The 23,384-nt window shown below is 40.3% G+C and overlaps 1 long non-coding RNA gene across 3 annotated transcripts in view; it reads left to right on the forward strand.

Annotated features, from left to right (window-relative positions):
• Positions 1 to 23,384, forward strand: part of LOC109023193 (uncharacterized) — a 60,440-nt gene that overhangs the window by 32,270 nt on the left and 4,786 nt on the right. The window contains exons 4-5 of one of the 3 annotated variants that reach the window (XR_008671313.2): positions 487 to 663; positions 1,370 to 1,725. The exons of 1 other annotated variant lie outside the window; for it this stretch is intronic. This is a non-coding gene — a long non-coding RNA (uncharacterized lncRNA). Of the gene's footprint in view, positions 1 to 486; positions 664 to 1,369; positions 1,726 to 19,618; positions 19,857 to 23,384 lie in introns of those variants that run through there. One more of the 3 variants, XR_008671314.2, reaches the window with a different exon arrangement.

Genomic DNA, 23,384 nt, shown 5'->3' on the forward strand with positions numbered 1-23,384 from the left:
GCCTTGGACTGACGCGACATCACACGTGCTTTCTTCCTTCTTTTAGTCCTAACGTGAATGGATCTTCTCAAGTACGTGAAGTACGAGAGACCAGAGGAGGGCATCTAACCCCAGACAGCAAAAAGACAGGATGTCCACAGATGCTTGGTGGGAGAGATTGGACCAATAACCGTGACAGTGACTCACTCCAGCAATCTGTGCCTCTTTTGCAAACATTTGAACTCAGATTGAGAGTGAGTTAATGGTAGATATAACTAGAAGCATAAAGACACAAAAAGACAATAATGACAGCTTGATATTTTGAACAGTTACTGGGTCCCGAGCAATGCTTTAAACATGTTACACCCATTATCTCATTTGATCCTACACCAAGTCTATGAGGTAGGTAGCATTAGTATGTAGAAACTGAAGCCAAGAGAGATTAGGTAAAGTGCCTGATAGTACACATAATAAGCCAGAATTCTAACCCAAGTAACCTCATTCCAGGACTCCAGCTAAGCCACTATGCTGGGAGCAGAGATGGGGAAGAATTGCTGAGTCATGATAAGAGAAGGCACTACAGGAAGAAACAGTGAACTCTTAACAGCTGGGCAAGCAATGAGTCAGCCTGGGTGGTCACTCCAGATGCTCCCGGACACATCCCAATTTCTAGGATGCCTTGCTGTGAGTGGTTTGTCACATATGTCCTAGTTGTGCAACTAGGTTCCTTGGGTTCCTATGAAGCCTAATCTCATTTCCACAAGTATCCTTGTAATAAGCCTTCTCCATTGTTTTGGATAAACTGTGGATAAACTCTCTTGCCTCCCAAAAGCCTAAACCTGGAGTAAACTGGAAATGATTCCCCAGCAGTGGTTCTCAAACTTTAGTGTACATCAGAATCACCTGGAGGTTTGTTAAACCAGATTGCTGGGCTCCACCCCCAGAGTTAGTGATTCACTAGGTCTGGGAGGGGCCCAAACATTTCCATTTCTAACAAGATCCCTGGTGATGCTGATGCCACAGATACAGGAACCATATTTTGAAAATGGCTAATTTAGAGCCTAACCCCAACGTGGAGATGCCCAGAAAGAGTGGCCTCAACTGGGAGCTTGTTAGAAATGCAGGGTCTCAGCACCCACACAGGCCTACTGAACCAGACTCTGCATTTTAAAACCCCCAGGTGCTTTGTGTTCATGTAAAGTTAGAGAAGCACTGCTAGAAATATCAGGAAGCCACACACACAGAGGCTAATTTAGCAGGTTGGGAGTGTGGCCTGCGCATGGGGACTTCCCGAATCTCTCTATGTGATTCTAATGTGCAGCCAAGGTTGTGAACTGCTAATCTTTTGGTGACATACTGGCATTTTCTTTTCCTCCACACCAATGCACAGGATATGTACTTCTCAAGGAAAAAAAGTGGTCACTATATATATTAAACTGACAGACGAAAAGTGGAAATAACATATGTCTTAGATCTCCATTTTGGCGAAGACAGGCTTCAGCTATAAAGAATCGAAGAATAAAATGAAACCAACAAAGTGAAATCATTTCTGAACCCAGTAAATATTACTGCAGCACTGATCTGCTGAACCAGCAGAGGAGTCCAAAAGAAAAATCTACTCATCCCAAATGAGTATTTATTCTCAATATGATGTGTTTCACTAGCTCCTTTCCTCTAAAGCACTTTTTTTCCCTTGCATTGTTTTTTTTTTCTAATTATATGTGTGGCTTTAGACAAATTATTCCAATTCTGTGCACCTCGAGTTTATCAAATAAAAATCAAGAATAATCTCTAGCTCATAGTGTGTAGAGACTGAGTTTGATTCTGTATGAAGTGCCCAGCGCAGGCCTGGCCATCTAGTGAGAGAACAGTAAATGGTCTACTTGGGAGAACTCCTCAGTTAGAACTTTAATGATTAGGTAGCTAATGATCTGTAATAACCTCCTTAGCACCTGTTAATCTCACTTTAATAAGGAGAGTATGTCCGGCCTTTTACAGGAAGCCACAGATACTCCAGCCAGCAAGATTGGAGGCAAGGCTGGATCTGGACCAAAGAGGCTGGTCAGCAAGTGCTTGGGAGCCAAGTCCTGAAAATATTCATCAGAAACGTTTCCTGCAGCTTCAGTGGCCTGTAGACTGGGCAGCAGGCAACTCTCTAAATTTTACTGCAGTCAGAAGTTCAGGATGGGAACCTGCTCAGAAAGGGTGGGGCGCAGCATTTCAGGGGTTATGGTCATCTCCAGGAGAGTGGAGTAGGTTGTGAAGAGGCGAGTACTTCTACAGAATCTCTAAAGCCATCATTTTGACATAGGAAATATAGAGGGTAAGGGATTGAGATGAAAAATGAAACTACTCTTTCAAGTGTGTTTCCTCCACACTTCTCTCTTATCCTCCTTTGTCTGAGCTCTTCCATGGGTGGTATTTTAAAAGATGCCTTTTCCAGTAGAAGTTTTGTAATACTTTAAAAATGCTCAGAGGCATTTTTCCAATTTGGAGTCAATATACATTTTATACTGATGAGATACTGCAGTTAAGTAATTAGCTGTCTGCAACTAGTTAATTAAGAGATACTGCAGTACCTTGGCCTCAGGCATTAAGCAATTCTAGCTGATAAGCTGGAAATTGGCAAATAGGAGGATTGACAAGACACAAGAGCATAATGCGACACTCAGTCGCATTTGACAAAAAAAAAATTTGTTTTTCCAGTGGGTAAATGAGTGAGTGCCATCTAAAGTCATACAGCTGGGTCTTTTAAGAAACCCAAATATTGTCAGGAAAGTGGAGACTTCCAACTGTTGGAAAATGTTGCAGTAAACAGAATTCTTCCTGAATTTCATTCTATTTTTATTTTCCTATCACCCCAGTCCTGAAATTACTGAATTCAAGCGGAGAGTTAAGACTGAGAAACCCTTGAGGTTGCCACCTGACAGGGTCACAACTAGCAGAGACCTCGTGTGGACTTTTAAAGGGCAGCTTTTCCTCTAGCCAGACCTTTGCCCTTGCTCCAGCATCCAGCTTGCTGAGTAGGACCTGAATAGGACTCCACCTACGCTTACCCTTTGGGAATTCATGCTCAACCTGCACAACCGTAGGCAGGACCCCCACCTCCCACCCACCCAGATCAAAGGAAACTAGACTTTGGAGAGCAAATCCTCTCGGAGAAGAGATCAGATCATTTCTCCCTACCTTGGAAGGAAAGGAACATTTCCAAGTGAAAGGTCTTGTCTGCTACTCACCTACAGCGCAAGTCCCACGGTGCCTTGAGTGTTTGCGAGTGTCTCCTCACACCCAGAAATGCCCCACTAAGGGACATCTGTGTTTCTTGGAGCTAAGAATTACCTATTGGTGAGTGAAGTAGGAAATAGAGGAATAGTATCAGAATCTGGGCGGGCCTTCCACATGCCCACCTGAAGACCATGATGTGTGACCACGCCCCTTTAGGAGCATGCCCTCTCCCACTCCTGGCTCCCATCGCTTGCAAATTCTTATGTAATGAGAAAATGCTGAAAGAGTATACACATGTGAAGAGGATCAAAGCAGAAAACAAATTGGGAAATTACAGATTCCTCCTTAAGTCAAAGCACTAGACTATTTGAATGGTATCTCTCTCCCACACAGTGTTCTTCAATGCCGTGCTCATTGTGAGCTGCACTGACTGTCTGCATAAGAATCACTTGGATACATGTCAAAAATACATCCTAGGCTTACTAAATCTGAATTAGTAGGAACAGAGCTAGAAATCTACATCTTTTAACAAAGTCTCCAGGTGACTTTCATGTATTCCGAAGTTTGTGAATGACTAATCTACCAGGACTGGTATCTTATACAGTCAATGTTTGTTTATCTATCAGAATCTGGGAGGGCTTTCCACACGCCCACCTGAAGACCATGTGTGACCACGCCCCCAGAGGAGCATGCCTTCTCCCACTCCCCAATCCCATTGCTTATGACTTCATTCACATTTACAGCGTGGACAGTGAATCCCCAATGTCATTTACACAGGTATCTATTAGCCCAAACCTAGTATAATTCTACTTGACTGTCAGCACAGAACAGCAATATAACTTCCACTGGCCATAAATAATCATGAGCTTTTGCTAAGCTGTTTCCATTGAACTTATATGGGATCAGTCATCCAGTTCTGAAACTGCCCTAAAACCAATCATATCTCAAATACATGCCCATTATCATGTATCCCCATTCACTCTGTTTCCAAATCTTGGGACAGTGCTGAGAAGAAGCTCTTTGCTGAAAGAGTGAAAGTATAGTTGGGATGGAAGGAGAAACACATGAGTAGGTCAACTTGTCTCTGAACAAGGCAGTCCATTTCCTGGCCACATTCAGAACCTCCTTTTTAGTGCCCATAGAAGACTCCATGAAGTTAAAGGGTGCAAAGGGCTTTAGGACAGACCAGGAGAACAGCTTTAAAGTAGTCAGGGTGTATTAGTTTCCTATTGCTGCTATAGCAAATTGCCACAAATTTGGTGGCTAAAAACCATACAGATTTATTATTTTATAGTCATCTTTTAGTTAAAAATCTGGTATATGTCTCACTAGGCTAAAATCAAGGCACCGGCAAGGCCGCATGCATTCCTTTCTGTGGGGTCTAGGTAGGACATTTCCTTGCCTTCCAAGTTCTAGAGGCTGTCTACACTTGTTGGCTTGTGACCTCCTTCCTCCATCTACAAAGTCACAAAGGCAAGGCAAGTCCCTCTCATATCGCATCCCTCTGAGCTCCTCCTGTGCCTCACTATTCCACTGGTAAGGATCCCCGTGACTATACCAGGACCATCAAGATAATCAAGCATAATCTCCCCATTGTAAGGTCAGCTGATTGACAACCTTAATTCCATCTGCAACCTTAATTCCTCTTTGAATGTAAGCAACATATTCACAGGTTCCAGGGATGAGAACATGGACATCTTGAAGGGGAGGGTGATTATTCTGCCTACCACACAGGAGAACTCTGAACCCTAGTTCAGGATGAGAGTAGATGTCATAAACACCACATGTCAATTCCAAGATATGAGGTTAGGCTAAAAATAGGAAAGTAAATCTAGTGATCAGAAGCATGAGGGATTGAAGGAAAGAGGTTAGATAAAGTGATTCAGGACCCATACAGAGAGTTATGCAGTAGAGTTCAAGGCTTGCTTTCACAGGATGCCAGTTGCATTGTGGCACCACTCATGAGCTTGAAAGAGTGTGTAGGTCCAGACAAAATTTCACTGATGCTATCTCATCTCTCAATCTCTTACCATTTTTCATAATCCTCCTGCTTGCTTTTCTCTCTTCTGTTTACCTCTCTGATCTCTTCCATATCTTCCTCCTAACCCTTATTTTTCTTCAAAAATAAATGAAAGAAAATCAACTATATATAAAATTGGGGGAAAATTAATGTTTTTACAGTATTTTCTGAATTTCATTACATGCATATACTACATGCCAATGACATCTGGTTTGATTATTACCTTCTAAGAGGCATTGCCTTGTATTTATCTTTGAAAAAAATTGAAGAAATTTTACATACATTTTAGCACCTATTACAAAGAATCTAACAGTGTCACGAACCCAGTAAACATTAAAATGTAAATTGATGGGAACAAAAAAGCATTTAAAAATTGTTTCAGGGGAAAAACAAGAGGTCAACCTGAGGTTCAGAGTTAAAGGAATTGCTGAGTAATAGATAATGCTACTAAGAACACTGGCTGAAGTACACTGGAATGCAGAAAAAAATGGATTCCTGTTCTACTGGCTGCAGTTCTGCCTGGAGCAGGTTTTTTTTCTTTTCTTTTTTTTTTTTTAAATGATACTTTAAGTTCTAGGATACATGTGCAGAACATGCAGGTTTGTTACATAGGTATACACGTGCCATGGTGGTTTGCTGCACCCATCAACCCATCATCTACATTAGGTATTTCTCCTAATGCTATCCCTCCCCTAGCCCCCCACCCCCTGACAGGCCCCAGTGTGTAATGTTCCCCTCCCTGTGTCCATGTGTTCTCATTTTTCACCTCCCACTTATGAGTGAGAACATGCAGTGTTTGGTTTTCTGTTCCTGTATTAGTTTGCTGAGAATGATGGTTTCCAGCTTCATCCATGTCCCTGCAAAGGACACTAACTCATTCTTCTTTGTGGCTGCATAATATTCCGTGGTATATATGTACCACATTTTCTTTATCCAGTCTATCATTGATGGGCATTTGGATTGGTTCCAAGTCTTCGCTATTGTGAATAGTGCTGCAATAAACATACATGTGCATGTGTCTTTATAGGAGAATGATTTATAATTTTTGGGGTATATACCCAGTAATGGGATTGCTGGGTCAAATAGTATTTCTGGTTCTAGATCCTTGAGGAATCACCACACTGTCTTCCACAATGGTTGAACTAATTTTCACTCCCACCAACAGTGTAATAGTGTTCCTATTTCTCCACATCCTCTCTAGCATCTGTTGTTTCCTGACTTTTTAATGATTGCCATTCTAACTGGTGTGAGATGGTATCTCATTTTGGTTTTGATTTGCATTTCTCTAATGATCGGTGATGATGAGCCTTTTTTCACATTTGTTGGCTGCATAAATGTCTTCTTTTGAGAAGTGCCTGTTCATATCCATCACCCACTTTTTGATGGGGTTGTTTGTTTTTTTCTCCTGGAGCAGATTTTTTTGGATCTCCTAACTGGAGCAGATTTCAGCATGTGTCTGTATTTCTGAATTAGATGCTGATACAGAATCATCCGTGACCTTAAGTCATCATTCTCTGCCTCTGGCTCAGAAAGATAGTTGTATTCTACTGACTATTCACTTTTGTGTTGGGTTTATTTTATATTATAACAGTAATAAATGCTCAGTTTATCTTCCCAAAATTCAAACCATGCAGAAATGCATGAAGAGCAAAAGTCACTGCTCTACTCCTTCCCCATTCTACCTTCTCTTCCCCCAAAATAACCATTAAAGGGTACATATTCTTCCTGGCCTTTCTCTGTGTCACACCGAGGTATGTGAGAACATAGGTATATCATTTTTGTTGTTCTCATTAACTTGCTTTTTGCACTCAATACATCCTGGATATCCATCCATGGAAGTATAATTAATTCAACCACCTTTTTAATTGGCTTTATAAAGGGAAAAATGCCCTGTGATTTGTTTAACTCCTCCTTTGTGAATGGATATTTACTTAGTTTCAGTTTTTTTTTAAGTATATAATGGTTAATTTCACTTGCTTTTTCCTGATCAGTTTCAACATTGGGCATATTCTCATGCTGTATTGTGATGCTTCCTTTGAAGGCTATTAGGCTCCTGTGGGTCCTTTGGAAGGTTGCTGTGGTCATCAGTACACAGTATCAGCCCACCTGGAGTTAATCTGGAACAAAGCAAACTGAGATTCTGGACAATGGAGCAGAACCATCCTTCATTCTCCCCTGGGCTTCTCCCTATCTACCCATAGGCTTCCTCTTCCCTCTGTGAACTAACACAGAGGCTTGTGGGACTTAAATCGATAGTTCTCATGGGGCAAGTCATCAAGTTTAGGGAATATCTTAGTCTTCTTTATTCCTCAATTTATGGAAGAGTATTGGGCTACAATCTCTGAGAATTTTCAAAATGGCATTTAAAAAAGAACATGGATTTTAGAGACAGACAAATCTAAATCCTCCGTCTGTTAAATTCCTGATCTTGACCAAAACACTAAACATTTGTGTTAAGGGTGCTCCCAGGATTGCTGCAAGAATTAAATAGATTAGATGCTCAATAAATTTAAGAGTTCCTTTCATCTTCTTGTCTCCTTCTGCGTAGTGCCCTTGAATACGTGGGTCTCTCCTTCAACCCAACAAGGCATCAGTGCCAGCCAGTATAGTCTTGCCCTCTCCTTGAATCATGGACTGGAGGCTGCTATTTGGTCTCGGTTCAGCCAGCTGATTTCTCTGAAGACTGGGTTTTTGTCCTTGCTCTTCTTTCACCTCATGTTTAGAAAGGAAAGATTTTCTTGAAGGACACTACTCCACCTAATTGTCACATCCTTGTTTCTCTAAAGCTTAAAAGCCTCTGGATTCCAAAGCCTACCTGACATTGGATCAAAATTCCCAAGCTTGGATTTAGACTTGACCTTCTCTTATTCATCATTCCTTTCGTCTCCCCCCACCCCATCATTCAGTCTCCATTTATGTTTCTGTGCCCCCATTCCCTCCAATCTGTGCCCCCATTCCCTCCAATGCCTGTGCTGGTTCTACCATAGCTTTCCTTTGCTAGAACAATGAGGCATTGCCATGCAGTCCATTAGGCTCCCAGAAGTTCACCTGGGCTGACTGTTTATCTTGGTTCTAGTAAATAATGCTGATAAAGAGAAGGAAGTAAAGTTGTCCAAGAGAAAGGTATGTTTCTCTCTCCTCTCTGTCCCTCTTTATTGCCTATTAGTCACTCATGGTACAGGAAGCTCCCCTTTCTCCCAAATTGGGAAAATTTATCAGTCTATGGAGATAATCTCTGACAAAGTCAAATAAATCAATGAGCATACAATTGCTTATTATGGGAGCAATGGGCGAGAGCAGAAAACAAAAATAGCCATTAATATTCCGCAGGTCTGAGATCAAGTTAAAACCTTATAGAAACTAATCAAAGCTTTCACCTTTTTATATTTGTACCTGGCTCTGTTATTATTAGAGTTATATCTAAGTGCTTTTCTGAAACATATGCAAATATGATTGCCAGAATGGCAGAGGCATAATGTCAAGCATTCTGCTTTCATTAACAAATCTATCAGAACTTGCCCCTTAGCTTTATCACTAAGACCGTTAGTGTCTTTAAGTATTAAATAATCATAATAATAAAGAAGGAAAATGTTGTATATAATTTGCAGAGGTGCTATCTGTATTCATTAGGATATTATTTCAGCTGTTTAAACAGAGACCAAATCACAATAGCTGAAAACTAGATAAAAGGTTATTTCTCTCATTAAAGTTCAATCAGATAGATTCAGCAGGTAGACACTGTACTCCACAAGATCACCCAGGGATCAAAGCTCCTTCTATCTTGTTTTGTCATTTCTTACAGTGTTGTTCTTGGCATGGTCTAAACCAGCTTACCCCACTGCCACATTCATCCATCAGCCTATGGGAAAAGGGAAAAAGGATGTGGAAGGCAAGCAGCTTCCTTTTGGGAACATGATCTAGAATTTTGGACGTTATTTCTGCTCACATGCCATTGGCCAGAACTTGGTTGTGTGGCCACACCTTGCTAAGAGAAACTGTGAAATGTAATTTCTAATCGAACAGTCATGTGTCCACTTAGACCTCAGGTGGTTCTGTTACCAAACTTCACCGTGCCACATATACAACTTCTATCCTACTTAAAAATATATATTTTAATAATCATTTCCCCATGCTGTTAATAAATCTTCATGAACATCATCTTTAATGACTATGTAATGGTTGTACCTATGACAGTATTTCCCTGCTGTCAAACATGTAGGTAGTTTCCAGTTGGGGATTTTATAAACAGTACTGCAGTTAATATCTGCCACATGAATCTTTATTTGCTTTTCTGGTTATTTCCTTGGTATTTATTCCTACAGGTAAGACTGTTTTACTGAAAAGTTATACCAATTAACCTTCTCCTCAGAAGCAAATGAGGGGGCTACATTTTACACCACCATCACTTGCAATGATTTGGTCTTATTTTTTATCTTTGCAAATTCGATCAATTGAAAATTACATCTAATTATAATTTTAAATTTCATTCCTTTAATTATTAGTGCATTTACTACTCATGAATTTTAACATGTTTCTGGTATTTATTAATTATTTATATTATTTCTCTTAAGAATTCATCTTTGCCCATTTATTATCTTAGATTTGTTCCAACTGTAGAACAAGATAGTAATAGTGCCTGCATAATAGGGTATGGTGAGAATCAAACAAGAAAAGGAATGACAGAAACTTTGTTTCTTCTGGTTTCTTCTGAACAAGTTCTGCAGACTTGGGCTCAGTCTATGTTGTAGCTACAATGGAGTGGTCTGAAGAGCCCTCATCACTCTGCCGCACAACCCCATCTTATTTTCTTCATTGTACTGATGATGATCAAAGATTCTATTTTTCAATGGTATACTTATTTTTGTCCCTCCCCTTCCCCACTAGAACCAGGCCCTGGTCTCTCTTCTCTACTCATATTTCTTTATCACCAAAACAGCATCTGCCACACAGTAGATGCTCAATTAATATTTTCTAGATAAATAAATAAACCTCCTTCCCTCACTGCCAGAATCTCTTGACCTTGTTAAAAACTTAGGCATAGTCTTCAATTACCTCTTTGCCAAAGACAAGATGTGATGCCCCCACCAAACCCTCCCACATTCATGCATACTCACTGACTCATGCTTCTAGGCTCTTCTTGCCTCAGCCCCCATCTGTCACGCTTACAATCCCAATTCAAAGTGCCACCATCAGTTGCTCCCTAACATTCCACTGAACTGCATCACACATCTGGCATGGTTTCTACTAAAACATATAAGTTTCTAATTAGGAGTAGTCTCTAATGTAGTCTCTAATCAAGAATGAAAAGAGAAGGCAAAAAAGAGGAGAACTCTGATCTGGCTGACTATAAAATGTTATCCTCATGCAGAAAGGACTGTGGCTGCCTGACTTTCTGGTTGGAATCTGAGAGCTAGCAACAGGCTGTGTTGGTAACAGAGAGCTTTTTCACATCCTCTGCCAGATGATGTGTACTTTTCCACACCACAGGGTGGAACAAATGGAATCCATGACTGTGCTTCTCAATCCAACACCACTGATGTGGCAGGATTTGGAAATTCTCAAGTCCAGCACGTAGTCTTTCCTGCTTATCAGAGCTTATCCTGCTTATCAGAGCTGCTGCAATTAAAAAATATATACTTGTACATTTTGAGACGGATTTTCATGGGGTGTTAGGAGAGAACAGATGTGGTCCCTCTATCTAGAATAAAAGTCTAGTTAATGTCAAATTTTAAATTTGCTTTATTTAGCATGCAGTAAGAGGTATTATACATTTTTTTCTTCAATGTCTTGTCCTGTTTTACTTTTGTTGCTTCAGAATTAATATGAATAGTTTCAAATGCATTTTAATATTTGAAAATTAATTCCACTTTAATCGGCAACTATTATGGTCTATAGGAATAAACGTTTTTGAGACCCAATAATTAAGGAATTAAATTTTAGAGTCTCTTTAACAAATTAAAAAGCAGGGAGAACATATTAATTGTTTTTGGAACTTAGGGCTGAATACTCCCTAATAAAAACGTGAGCTATCTTTCTGAAGTTCCCATGGAAGGCATACCTCCAGTTCTCTCAATTCCGAAGCCTCTCTCAAACTCTGCTTCTCTTCCTGCATATACTCAGTTCCTTTCTGAATTGAATGGAAGCCCTCTTTGGTAAACTTACTTCAAAAGTATGTTCTGACCACCCTTAACCCCAGATCTTCCCATCTTGAAACAAGGTAAAATACCCTTTTCTCTCATTGTTCTATTTAAAAGTGTCTATAAACCCATGAAAAGACTGCACGTTACTTTAGAGTCACACAAGACACATTTTTTACTGGAGATTCACTGGCAAGGGAATAAGTGGTTGGCCAGATAAATCTTTTCATGTGTCCCATTGTCTCACTATGTCCTAAATGTTCGTTCAACGAGGCTGTCTATTGTGGCCAACATTCAGCATGCCTGCAACTAAAGCAGACTTTGTTGTTACTTCAGTCTTTTCCAGATACGGCCTGGGATTTACATCTGGGGAGCAAGGATATAGCAGCCCAAGAATAATTAGATGGGGCAAAATATTTACCCTGATGAACAAGGCACTGACATGGCAAGCAAACCAAAATATCCCCAGTCACAGATACGATGACAAACTCTCTCTCCAAGTCCTCATGTCCTACTGTTGTTTGAGTGATTATACCTAATTCCATCTCAATTCCTCTCAATGTTCCTCACAAATTGATGACCTAATAATTCATGCCAGGATATTCTTGGTTATACTGGATTTCTAAGGCATTTTAATTATCATTATGCGTTCAGGGATACTGATTTCTACAATACAGAAATGGTTGAAACTTACAAGTCTGTGAAACCAGAACTTACAAAACCTATCTTGTTCTGAGTAGCATTGAAACTGTCAAGGGATAAATTGGTATTTAATAAAATCATCTTTTTATTATTACCATGGGAACTCTCCACAGTACACAAATACAGATGCTGACAAGGAATAAAATACCCAGCACCTCTGGCATATATTAATATAAAGGCAACGTAAAATGACATACAAATATACAAAATTCTAAAATAACTACTCAGGACAATGTTTAAAAGTTTCCAAGGTTTTCAGTTTAGAAGACCAATTTTTCACAAAGTTCTAGTATGTCAACAAAAGTGGGCATCAGTAAGACCTAGCCCAGTAGCTAATGAATCTGGAAAATTCAATCTAAACAGGACTGTCTTTTTTCCATAGTAATTTAAAAGACATTACATATCAGATGTTTCAAGATTATTCTTCAGAAGAGTTCAGAGAAATGGCTTTGATAATGACAGCTTTGAATGTGGGCAGATCTTCATTTCTAAGAGGAAATCTGAAACTAGGTTGTGGCAGTGACAGTCACAGGATCCTATAAGCAAGGTCACTGTTAGGAAAGTCAGTAGCATGCCATCCTCTCAGCTGATAGGAATGGGGCCTTGGGCCTGAAATACTTCCTTACCAAGAGATAAAGAGTCCTCACGGCCTGTGCTGGACTTGTCACCTTGGGTGGGAATATCTTTCCCTGTTTCAGACTCAACGTATGCTCCTTTGTTCTGCATAAGCATGTGTGTTATTTGGCACCTGGCCAACCGCATGATTATATCTGTTCCCTGTGGAAAGGGAGTGGCATTCTTCCAATATAGCACAAGAGGGGTGTGTGCAGGCCAATGACCCTGTGCCAGCTGCCAGGAGGGACCCCCTGGCCATGGAGGACCAACACCTACCACTGAAGCTGACCTCACTCCATCTCTTTTCTTTATGAGTGAAGCATTGCTCCACCCAGTACTTCACTGCTTTGGGTTTTCCTTGGAGACTCCAATACCAAGATGCAGTGGGCAGAAGTGCTCCTACTTCTGCTTCTGATAATAGGCAACAGATGTCACTTGCTTGACAGTCATGCTTTAGATGAGGCAAGAGTCCTGCCTCATAAGCACCTTAGAATGAGAATAAGTTGAAAATGCTAAGCTAGCTGCAGTAGCAGATGAGCTTCCAAGTTATCCTGCAGGACTTGTAACATCACACAGACATCACTAAGATGGGTTCATCCAGAGGAGATGTGGAGGGAACACTAAACACTGTTTGTCTTGAAGAAGTTGTAGAAACTCCTAGGAAAAGCAGTGTACTGACCTGGATTTAATTTGTGAACCCAACCCAACGGTGAGCCAACAATGAACTCACTGAGTTGTAATAGGCCATCGAGGCTATGTGATCTAAACATTTACATCATTATTTCACAGAGGCCAGCCTGCCAAACAGCTGTATCAGAATCCACCTGGGGGAACATTCTTTTTTTTTTTTTTAAATACTTTAATTTCTGGGATACATGTGCAGAACATGCAGGTTTGTTACATAGGTATGCAAGTGCCATGGTGGTTTGCTGCACCCATCAACCCATCATCTACATAAGGTATTTCTCCTAATGCTATCCCTCCCCTAGCCCCCCACCCCCGACAGGCCCCAGTGTGTGATGTTCCCCTCCCTGTGTCCATGAGTTCTCATTGTTCAACTCCCACTTATGACTGAAAACATGCAGTGTTTGATTTTCTGTTCCTGTGTTAGTTTGCTGAGAATGATGGCTTCCAGCTTCATCCATGACCCTGCAAAGGACATGAAGTCATTCTTTTGTATGGCTGCATAGTATCCATGGTGTATAGGTGCCACATTTTCTTTATCCAGTCTATCATTGATGGGCATTTGGGTTCCAAGTCTTTGCTATTGTGAATAGTGCTTCAATAAATATACATGTGCGTGTGTTTTTATAGGAGAATGATTTATAATCCTTTAGATACATACCCAGTAATGGGATTGCTGGGTCAAATGGTATTTCTGGTTCTAGACCTTTGCGGAATCGCCAACACATTGTCTTCCACAGTGGTAGAACTAACTTACACTCCCACTAACAGTGTAAAAATGTTCCTATTTCTCCACATCCTCTTCAGCAGCTGTTGTTTCCTGACTTTTTAATGATCACCATTCTAACTGGCATGAGATGGTATCTCACTGTGGTTTTGATTTGCATTTCTCTAATGACCAGTGATGATGAGCTTTTTTTCATATGTTTGTTGGCCACATAAATGTCTTTTTTGGGGAAGTGTCTGTTCAGATCCTTCGCCCACTTTTTGATGGGGTTGTTTTTTTCTTGTAAATTTGTTTAAGTACTTTGTAGATTCTGGATATCAGCCTTTTGTCGGATGGATTGCAAAAATTTTCTCCCAAACTGTAGGTTGCCTGTTCACACTGATGATAGTTTCTTTTGTGTGCAGAAGCTGTTTAGTTTAATTAGATCACATTAGTCAATTTTGGCTTTTGTTGTCATTGCTTTTGGTGTTTTAGTCATGAAGTCTTTGCCCATGCCTATATCCTGAATGGTATTGCCTAGGTTTTCTTCTAGAGTTTTTATAGTTTTAAGTGTTACATTTATGTCTTTAATCCATCTTGAGTTAATTTTTGTATAAGGTTTAAGGAAGGGGTCCAGTTTCAGTTTTCTGCATATGGCTCGCCAGTTTTCCCAACACCATTTATTAAATAGGGGATTCTTTCCCCATTGCTTGTTTTTGTCAGGTTTGTCAAAGATCAGATGGTTGTAGATGTGTGGTTTTATTTCTGAGGCCTTCATTCTGTTCCATTGGTCTATATATCTGTTTTGGTACCAGTACCATGCTCTTTTGGTTACCATAGCCTCGTAGCATAGTTTGAAGTCAGGTGGCATGATGCCTCCAGCTTTATTCTTTTTGCTTAGGATTGTCTTTGCTATGCAGGCTGTTTTTTGGTTCCATATGAAAATTAAAGTAGTTTTTTCTTATTCTGTGAAGAAAGTCAATGGTAGCTTGATGGGGTTAGCATTGAATCTATAAATTACTTTGGGCAGTATGGCCATTTTCATGATATTGATTCTTCCTATCCCTGAGCATGGAATGTTTTTCCATTTGTTTGTGTCCTCTGTTATTTCACTGAGCAGTGGTTTGTAGCTCTCCTTGAAGAAGTCCTTCACATCCCTTGTAAGTTGTATTCCTAGGTATTTTACTCTCTTTGTAGCAATTGTGAATGAGAGTTCACTCATGATTTGGTTCTCTGTCTATTATTGGTGTATAGGAATGCTTGTGATCTTTGCACATTGATTTCTATCCTGAGACTTTGCTGAAGTTGTTTAACACCTGAAGGAGATTTTGGGCTGAGACGATGGGGTTTTCTAAATATACAATCATGTCATCTACAAACAGACAATTTGACTTCCTCTCTTCATCTTTGAATACCTTTGTTTCTTTCTCTTGCCTGATTGCCCTGCCCAGAACTTCCAATACTATGTTCAATAGTAGTGGTGAGAGAGGGCATCCTTTTCCTGTGTTGGTTTTCAAAGGGAATACTTCCAGCTTTTGCCCATTCAGTATGATATTGGCTGTGGTTTGTCATAAATAGCTCTTATTATTTTGAGATCCATTCCATCAACACCTAGTTTATTGAGAGTTTTTAGCATGAAGGGGTGTTGAATTTTATCAAAGGCCTTTTCTGCATCTATTGAGATGATCATGTGGTTTTTATCATTGGTTGTGTTTATGTGACGGATTATGTTTATCAATTTGCTTATGTTGAATTTGCGTGTGCATCCCAGGGATGAAACTGACTTGATCATGGTGGATAAGCTTTTTGATGTGCTGCTGGATTCGGTTTGCCAATATTTTATTAAGGATTTTTCTCATCGATGTCATCAGGGATATTGGCCTGAAATTTTCTTTTTTTATTGTGTCTCTGCCAGGTTTTGGTATCGGGATGATGCTGGCCTCATAAAATGAGTTAGGGAGGAGTCTCTCTTTTCAAATTGTTTGGAATAGTTTCAGGAGGAATGGTACCAGCTCCTCTTTGTACCCCTGGTAGAATTCGGCTGTGAATCCATCTGGTCCTGGGCTTTTTTTTGGTTGGTAGGCTATTAATTACTGCCTCAATTTCAGAACATGTTATTGGTCTATTCAGGGATTTGACTTCTTCCTGATTTAGTCTTGGGAGGGTGTAGGTATCCAGGAATTTATCCATTTCTTCTAGATTTTCTAGTTTATTTGTGTAGAAGTGTTTATGGTATTCTCAGATGGTAGTTCATATTTCTGTGGGATCAGTGGTGATAGCCCCTTTATCGTTTTTTATTGTGTCTATTTGATTCTTCTCTCTTTTCTTATTAGTCTGGCCCCTCTGCTGCAGGTCTGGTAGAGTTTGCTGGAGGTCCCTTCCAGACCCTATTTGCCTGGGTATCACCAGCAGAGGCTGCAGAACAACAAAGATTGCTGCCTGTTCCTTCCTCTGGAAGCTTCGTCCCAGAGGGGCATCCACCAGATGCCAGGCAGAGCTCACCCATATGAGGTGTCTGTTGGCCCCTGCTGGGAGGTGTCTCCCAGCCAGGAGGCACGGGGGTCAGACACCCACTTGAGGAGGCAGTCTGTACCTTAGCAGAGCTTGAGAGCTGTGCTAGGAGATCCTCTGCTCTCTTCATAGCCAGCAGGCAGGGATGTTTAAGTTTGCTGAAGCTGCACCCACAGACGCCCCTTCCCCCCGGTGCTCTGAGGGAGATGGGAGTTTTATCTATAAGCCCCTGACTGGAGCTGCTGCCTTTCTTTCAGAGATGCCCTGCCCAGAAAGGAGAAATTTAGAGAGGAAGTCTGGCTACAGTGGCTTTGTGGAGCTGTGGTGTGCTGTTCCGGGTTCAAACTTCCCAATAGCCTTTGTTACACTGTGAGGGGAAACGGTCTACTCAAGCCTCAGTAATGGCGGATGCCCCTCCCCTCAATAAGCTGGAGTGTCCCAGGTCAAATTCAGACAGCTGTGCTGGCAGCCAGAATTTCAAGCCTGTGGATCTTAGCTTGCTGGGCTCCATGAGGTTGGGATCTGCTGAGCTAGACCACTTGGCTCCCAGCTTCAGCCTCCTTTCCAAGGGGGTGAACGGTTCTTTCTCGTTGGCATTCCAGGTGCTACTGGGATATTAAAAAAAAAACTCCTGCAGCTAGATTGGTGTCTGCCCAAACATCCACCCAGTTTTGTACTTGAAACCCAGGGCACCAGTGGTGTAGGCACCCGAGGGAATCTCCTGGTCTGCGGATTGTGAAGACTGTGGGAAAAGCGTAGTATCTGGGCTGGAGTGCATCATTCCTCACAGCACAGACCCTCACGCCTCCCTTGGCTAGTGGAGGGAGTTTCCTGACCCCTTGCACTTTCTGGGTAAGGCAACGCCCCACCCTGCTTCTGCCCGCCCTCTGTGGGCTGCACCCACTGTCTCACCAGTCCCATTGAGATGAGCCGGGTACCTCAGCTGGAAATGCGGAAATCACTCGCCTTCTGTGTTGATTCGGCCATCTTACCAGCGACCTCGGGAACATTCTTAAAATACAGATTTCCAGGCCACATCTTGGGGACTTCTAAATTAGTTAGTCTAGAATAGGGCCCAGGCAACTCTACTTTTAACAAACTCCACTGTTGGAAAAGCAACTTGAAAAGATGCATGTACATACTGGACAATGGGTGATATTCCAGGCAGGAAATCATGTCAAAGAACCATCAGACTGTGGGTCCTAGCAAAAGGCTGAAGCATGGCAGCATTTAGAGATGAAAGCAGACAGGCAGGCCAGCAGAGGCGGGCAGTTCCTGTCCACAAAGCTTAGAAGAAGGAGCACAGTCACAACCATGAAGTGGGGTTTACAGAAAGCTGCTCAATGCTGAAAATGATCAAATCCTGAGCAGGTTATCCACACAGGGACACAAGCATGTCAGGACCAAAGAGGTGAGTGGAACTGGACAAACCTGGGGCTTGGTCATGAGAATAGGACAGAGGTCCAGTCTTTAAAGCTAACACAGAATTAAGGGGCATTAGTGCTTGTTGAACATCAATTCTGTGGAAGGTGCTTTTCACAGGCTGGCTCTGGTGTGTTACCCTCACACACACTGATTTAATCCCCATTTAATAGATGAGGTGGATTTAAAAGGTGAACAGGGGCTAATTTTTATCTTACTGAGCCACAATATCACCATCTTTAAAATGAGTAGAATAATTCTTACCCTGGCATGGTATGGTCCCTGGTACACAGTAATGTTTAAAAGAAATTTCATAGTCTCTGAAAGGAAACCCTACACTTACGTTTTGCTATTTTGCAATACAATGTGTTCAAAAACATACCACAGCTTTTTATATCTAGTTAACTTCCCTAACTAGCTTTTAAAGCCTTCTCTTACCCAATCACATGCTCCACACCAAATGCATTTCTCACACTCCTCCGAGCCCCACACTCCATGCAAACTAACCCAGAGGCACACTAGGCCTCCTTTGCTATCCTCTCTATTGCTAGGTGCTGGAACACATCTGTACATTTTCCCCTTCCTCCTTCCTTATATATATAAACAGTGAATTTGTAGTAAATACATGATCTATGCCAGGCACTGTACTGCATATTTTATTTGCATTATTTCTTTCAAGAGTCATGATGACCCTATGAGGTAGCTATTATTATTTTAACACTTTTACCAATGAGTAAAGTGAGGCCTTAAAGAAGAGACACAGCATACATAAGATGACACATTTAGTAAATGACAGAGACATGCTTTGGACTCAGGTTTATCTGTGAACAAAGCCTTCGCTTCTAGCACCTGTGCCATGCTCTCTGCTGTTGACCCAAGCTGTTGGTCATACAAGGCTGAACTAACACTTACTTCCTCCCTGAAGGGGAGGGCACCTCTAGCCTTCACTGGATCAAAGGCAACACCAAAATTTTTATTTAAGCACATCAAAGTCTGGAAACCAAATAGAGAATCAGTGAGAACACTTCATTATCCCTTGCAAAAGGTGACCTCAAGGCAAAACAGGGAAAGAGTGAAGCTCTCTGAATCCTTAATACTTGAGTCTTGTTCCAGGAAGATATTAGCTGGGCCTCATTTATTCATTTATTTTTATTTTTTATGGGAATTTTTAAATTTGTGTCTCAGTAGGTATATGTATTTGAACATAAGACAGGCCATATTTCATACAGATTGTGTGTATTATGGGTGAAGACATATTTTGTGCAAGTCAGAAATAGGCATCACTTTCACCATGGCTCGCCTGGGGTAACTGTTTTGGTTGCAAAGCCACTTGGTGACCAACATCTGTTAGTCCCTTAGGAACCAATCTAAATTAGATAGGTGGCAGAAAGAGAGTGACTCTGCGTGTGTAGCACTGGAAAGTCAGATATCTTCAAATAGCAATCTTAAGGTAATTTGGGGTACTGTCTTCTTTTAATATGTTTTCTGATTATAAAAATAATACATGGTAACCATAGTACCATTGAAAAATACAAAAATATATAAAGAACAAAATTCTTTAATCCTGTGATCCCACTTCCAGAGATAACAACTAATATCCTTTATCTTTCTTTCTAGTGAAGTGATCTTTAAAAGCCAAGGAAAGGAAGACAGGAAAAATGAAGATAAATCCCAAAAGATCAATATTTACTTTTAGTCTGCATTTAAGTGTGCATCGTTGAGAGAATCCACGGAAACTTTTATTAAAGATAGAATTTGGACTTGCCAACACATCAACAATTTATGTTTAGAAACAAGATACTCAATCTCAAGTTATCTTCCCCCATAAGCCGCATTTAGCTTTTTAAAAATCAAGGTATTGAGATGCATTATACATATTGCAAAATCGATGTTTTTAGGTGTACCGTTTTATAAATCCTGACAAATTTATACTGTTGTGTTTACAATACCACAAACAAGAAACAGAACATTTCTATCACTCCAAATGTTTCTTTGTGTCCTTTGTAATCAGTTTTCTTCCTCCAAGGCCAGAGCCTGATAACTACCAATCTGCTCTGTGTCTTAATAGCTTTGCCTTTTCTGGAAGGACATCTCAATGGAATCCTATAGTATGTAGCGTTTGAGACGGGCATCTTTCTTTTAATATATTTGAGATTCATCAGTGTTGTTGCATGCTAAATAATATTCCATTGAATAGGTTTGCTGCAATATGGTTTATGCATGCACCAGTTGGTAGACACTTCTGTTGTCTGCCAATTTTGGCAATTATGAATAATACCAATATAAACATTTGTGTGCAAGTCTTCGTGTGCAAGATGTGTTTTCATTTCTTTTCAGTAAATTTCTAGTGGTGAGATTTTGAAGTCATATGGTAAGTGTATGTATAACTTTAAAAGAAACTGCCAAACCATTTTCCAATCAGGCAGTAAAAATCTGCATTTGCATTGACAATGTGTGATAGTTTCACTCACTCCACATTACTATAAGCACTTAGGATTACTGAGTTTTTAAATTCTTAGCCATTTGACTAGCTGGCCTGTTGTTATGATTTAGATTTCCCTAAGCACTTACAATTATAGGATTTTTTTTTTTTTTTTTTTTTTGGAGACAGAGTCTTGCTCTTGTCTCCCAGGCTGGAGTGCAATGGTGCCATCTTGGCTCACTGCAACCTCCGCCTCCTGGGTCTAAGCGATTCTCCTGCCTCAGCCTCCCAAGTAGCTGGGATTACAGGTGCCCACGACCACGCCGGGATAATTTTTGTATTTTTAGTAGAGATGGAGTTTCACCATGTTGGCCAGGCTGGTCTTGAACTCCTGACCTTAGATGATCTGCCCGCCTCAGCCTCCCAAAGTGCTGGGATTACAGGCGTGAGCCACTGCACCCAACCAGATTATCTGATTTTTTAAATTTTAGCCATTGGAATAGATGGGCTGTGGTTATGATTTAAATTTCCCTAGTGACTAATGATAGTGGGCATCATTTTATGATTTTTTTTTTGCCATCTGTATCTCCTTTGGTGAATTCAAATAGTTTTGCCCATTTTAAAATTCAGTGTGTTTGTTTTCTAATTATTGTGTTGTGAGAGTTATTTATATATTCCTCATACCAATGCTTTGTCAGGTAAGTGTTAACCAACATATTATTCTAACGTGTGGCTTGTTTTTCATTTTCTTTTTTTTAGGATTTTTTTTAAATTTAAATTTTATTTTAAGTTCAGGAGTACATGTTTATGTTCGTTATATAGGTAAACTTGTGTCATAGGGGTTTGTTGTACAGATTATTTTGTCACCCAGGTATTCAGCCTAGTATCCATTAGTTTTTTTTCCTGATCCTCTCCCCCATCCCACCCCTCATTTTCCGATAGGCTTCAATGTGTGTTGTTCCCCTGTATGTGTCCATGTGTGCTCATCATTTAGCTCTACCTTGTAAGTGAGAACATGTGGTGTTTGGTTTTCTGTTCCTGCATTAGTTTGATAAGGATAATGGCCTCCAGCTCTACCCATGTTCCTGCAAAGGACATGATCTCATCCCTTTTTATGGCTGCATAGTATTCCATGATATATATATATGTACCATATTTTCTTTATCCAGTCTACCATTGATGGGCATTTAGGTTGATTCCATGTCTTTGCTATTGTAAATAGCGCTGCAGTGAACATACGTGTGCACTTATCTTTATGATAGAATGATTTATATTCCTTTGGGTAATATAAATACCTAGTAATGGAATTGCTGGGTCAAATGGTATTTCTGGCTCTAGGTCTTTGAGGAATCGCCACATTGCCTTCCACAATGGTTGAACTAATTTACATTCCCACCAACAGTGTAAAAGCATTCCTATTTCTCCACAGCCTCATCAGCATCTGTTGTTTCTTGACTTTTTAATAATCACCATTCTGACTGGCATGAGATGGTATCTCATTGTGGTTTTGATTTGCATTTCTCTAATGATCAGTGTTGTTGAGCTTTTTTTTCATATGTTTACTGGCCGGATAAATGTCTTCTTTTGAGAAGTGTCTGTTCGTATCCTTCACCCACTTTTTAATGGGATTGTTTGTTTTTTTCTTGTGAATTTGTTTAAGTTTTTTGTAGATTCTGGATATTAGGCCTTTATCAGATGGACAGATTGCAAAAGTTTTCTCCCATTCTGTAGGTTTTCTGTTCACTCTGATGATAGTTTTTTTGCTTCAGAGAAACTCTTCAGTTTAATTAGATCATATTTGTCAATTTTTGTTTTTGTTGCCATTGCTTTTGATATTTTTGTCATGAAATCTTTACCTGTGCCTATGTCCTGAATGGTATTGCCTAGATTTTCTTCTCATAGTTTTGGGTTTTGCATATAAGTCTTTAATCTATCTTGAGTTAATTTTTGTAAAAGGTGAAAGGAAGGGGTCCAGTTTCAATTTTCTGCATATGGCTAGCCAGTTTTCCCAGCATCATTTAATAAATAGGGAATCCTTTCCCCATTGCTTGTTTTTGTCAAGTTCCTCGAGATTAGATTATTGTAGATGTGAGGTCTTATTTCTGAGATCTCTATTCTGTTCCATTGGTCTATGTGTCTGTTTTTGTACCAGTACCATGCTGTGTTGGTTACTGTAGCCTAGTAGCATAGTTTGAAGTTGGGTAGCATGATGCCTCCAGCTTTGTTCTTTTTGCTTAGGATTGTCTTGGCTATACAAGTATTTTGTTTTTTGTTTTTTTTGGTTCCATATGAATTTTAAAGCAGTTTTTTCTAATTCTGCGAAGAAAGTCAGTGGTAGCTTGATGGGGATAGCACTGAATCTATAAATTACTTTGGGCAGTATGGACATTTTTGCGATATTGAGTCTTCCTATCCATGAGCATGGAGATGTTTTTCCATTTGTTTTTGTTGTCTGTTATTTCCTTGAGCAGTTGTTTGTAGTTCTCCTTGAATAAGTCCTTCACTTTCCTTATAAGTTGTATTCCTAGATATTTTATTCTCTTTATAGCTATTGCAAATGGGACTTCATTCCTAATTTGGCTCTCTGCTTGTCTATTATTGGTGTATAGGAAGGCTTGTGATTTTTGCACATTGATTTTGTATCCTGAGACTTTGGTGAAGTTGCTTATCACTTAAGAAGCTTTGTGCTGAGATGATGGGGTTTTTTAGATATAGGATCATGCCATCTGCAAACAGAAACAGTTTAACTTCCTCTCTTATCCTTTATTTCTTTCTCTTGCCTGATTGCCCTGGCCAGAACTTCCAATACTATGTTGAATAGGAGTGGTGAGAGAGGGCATCCTTGTCTTGTGCTGGTTTTCAGAGGGAATGCTTCCAGTTTTTGCCCATTCAGTATGATATTGGCTGTGGGTTTGTCATAAGTGGTTCTTATTATTTTGAGTCATTCCCTTCAATACCTAG

The sequence above is a fragment of the Gorilla gorilla genome, chromosome 15 (genome assembly GCF_029281585.2).
Source record: "Gorilla gorilla gorilla isolate KB3781 chromosome 15, NHGRI_mGorGor1-v2.1_pri, whole genome shotgun sequence".
In the NCBI taxonomy this organism is placed as follows: Eukaryota; Metazoa; Chordata; class Mammalia; order Primates; family Hominidae; genus Gorilla; species Gorilla gorilla.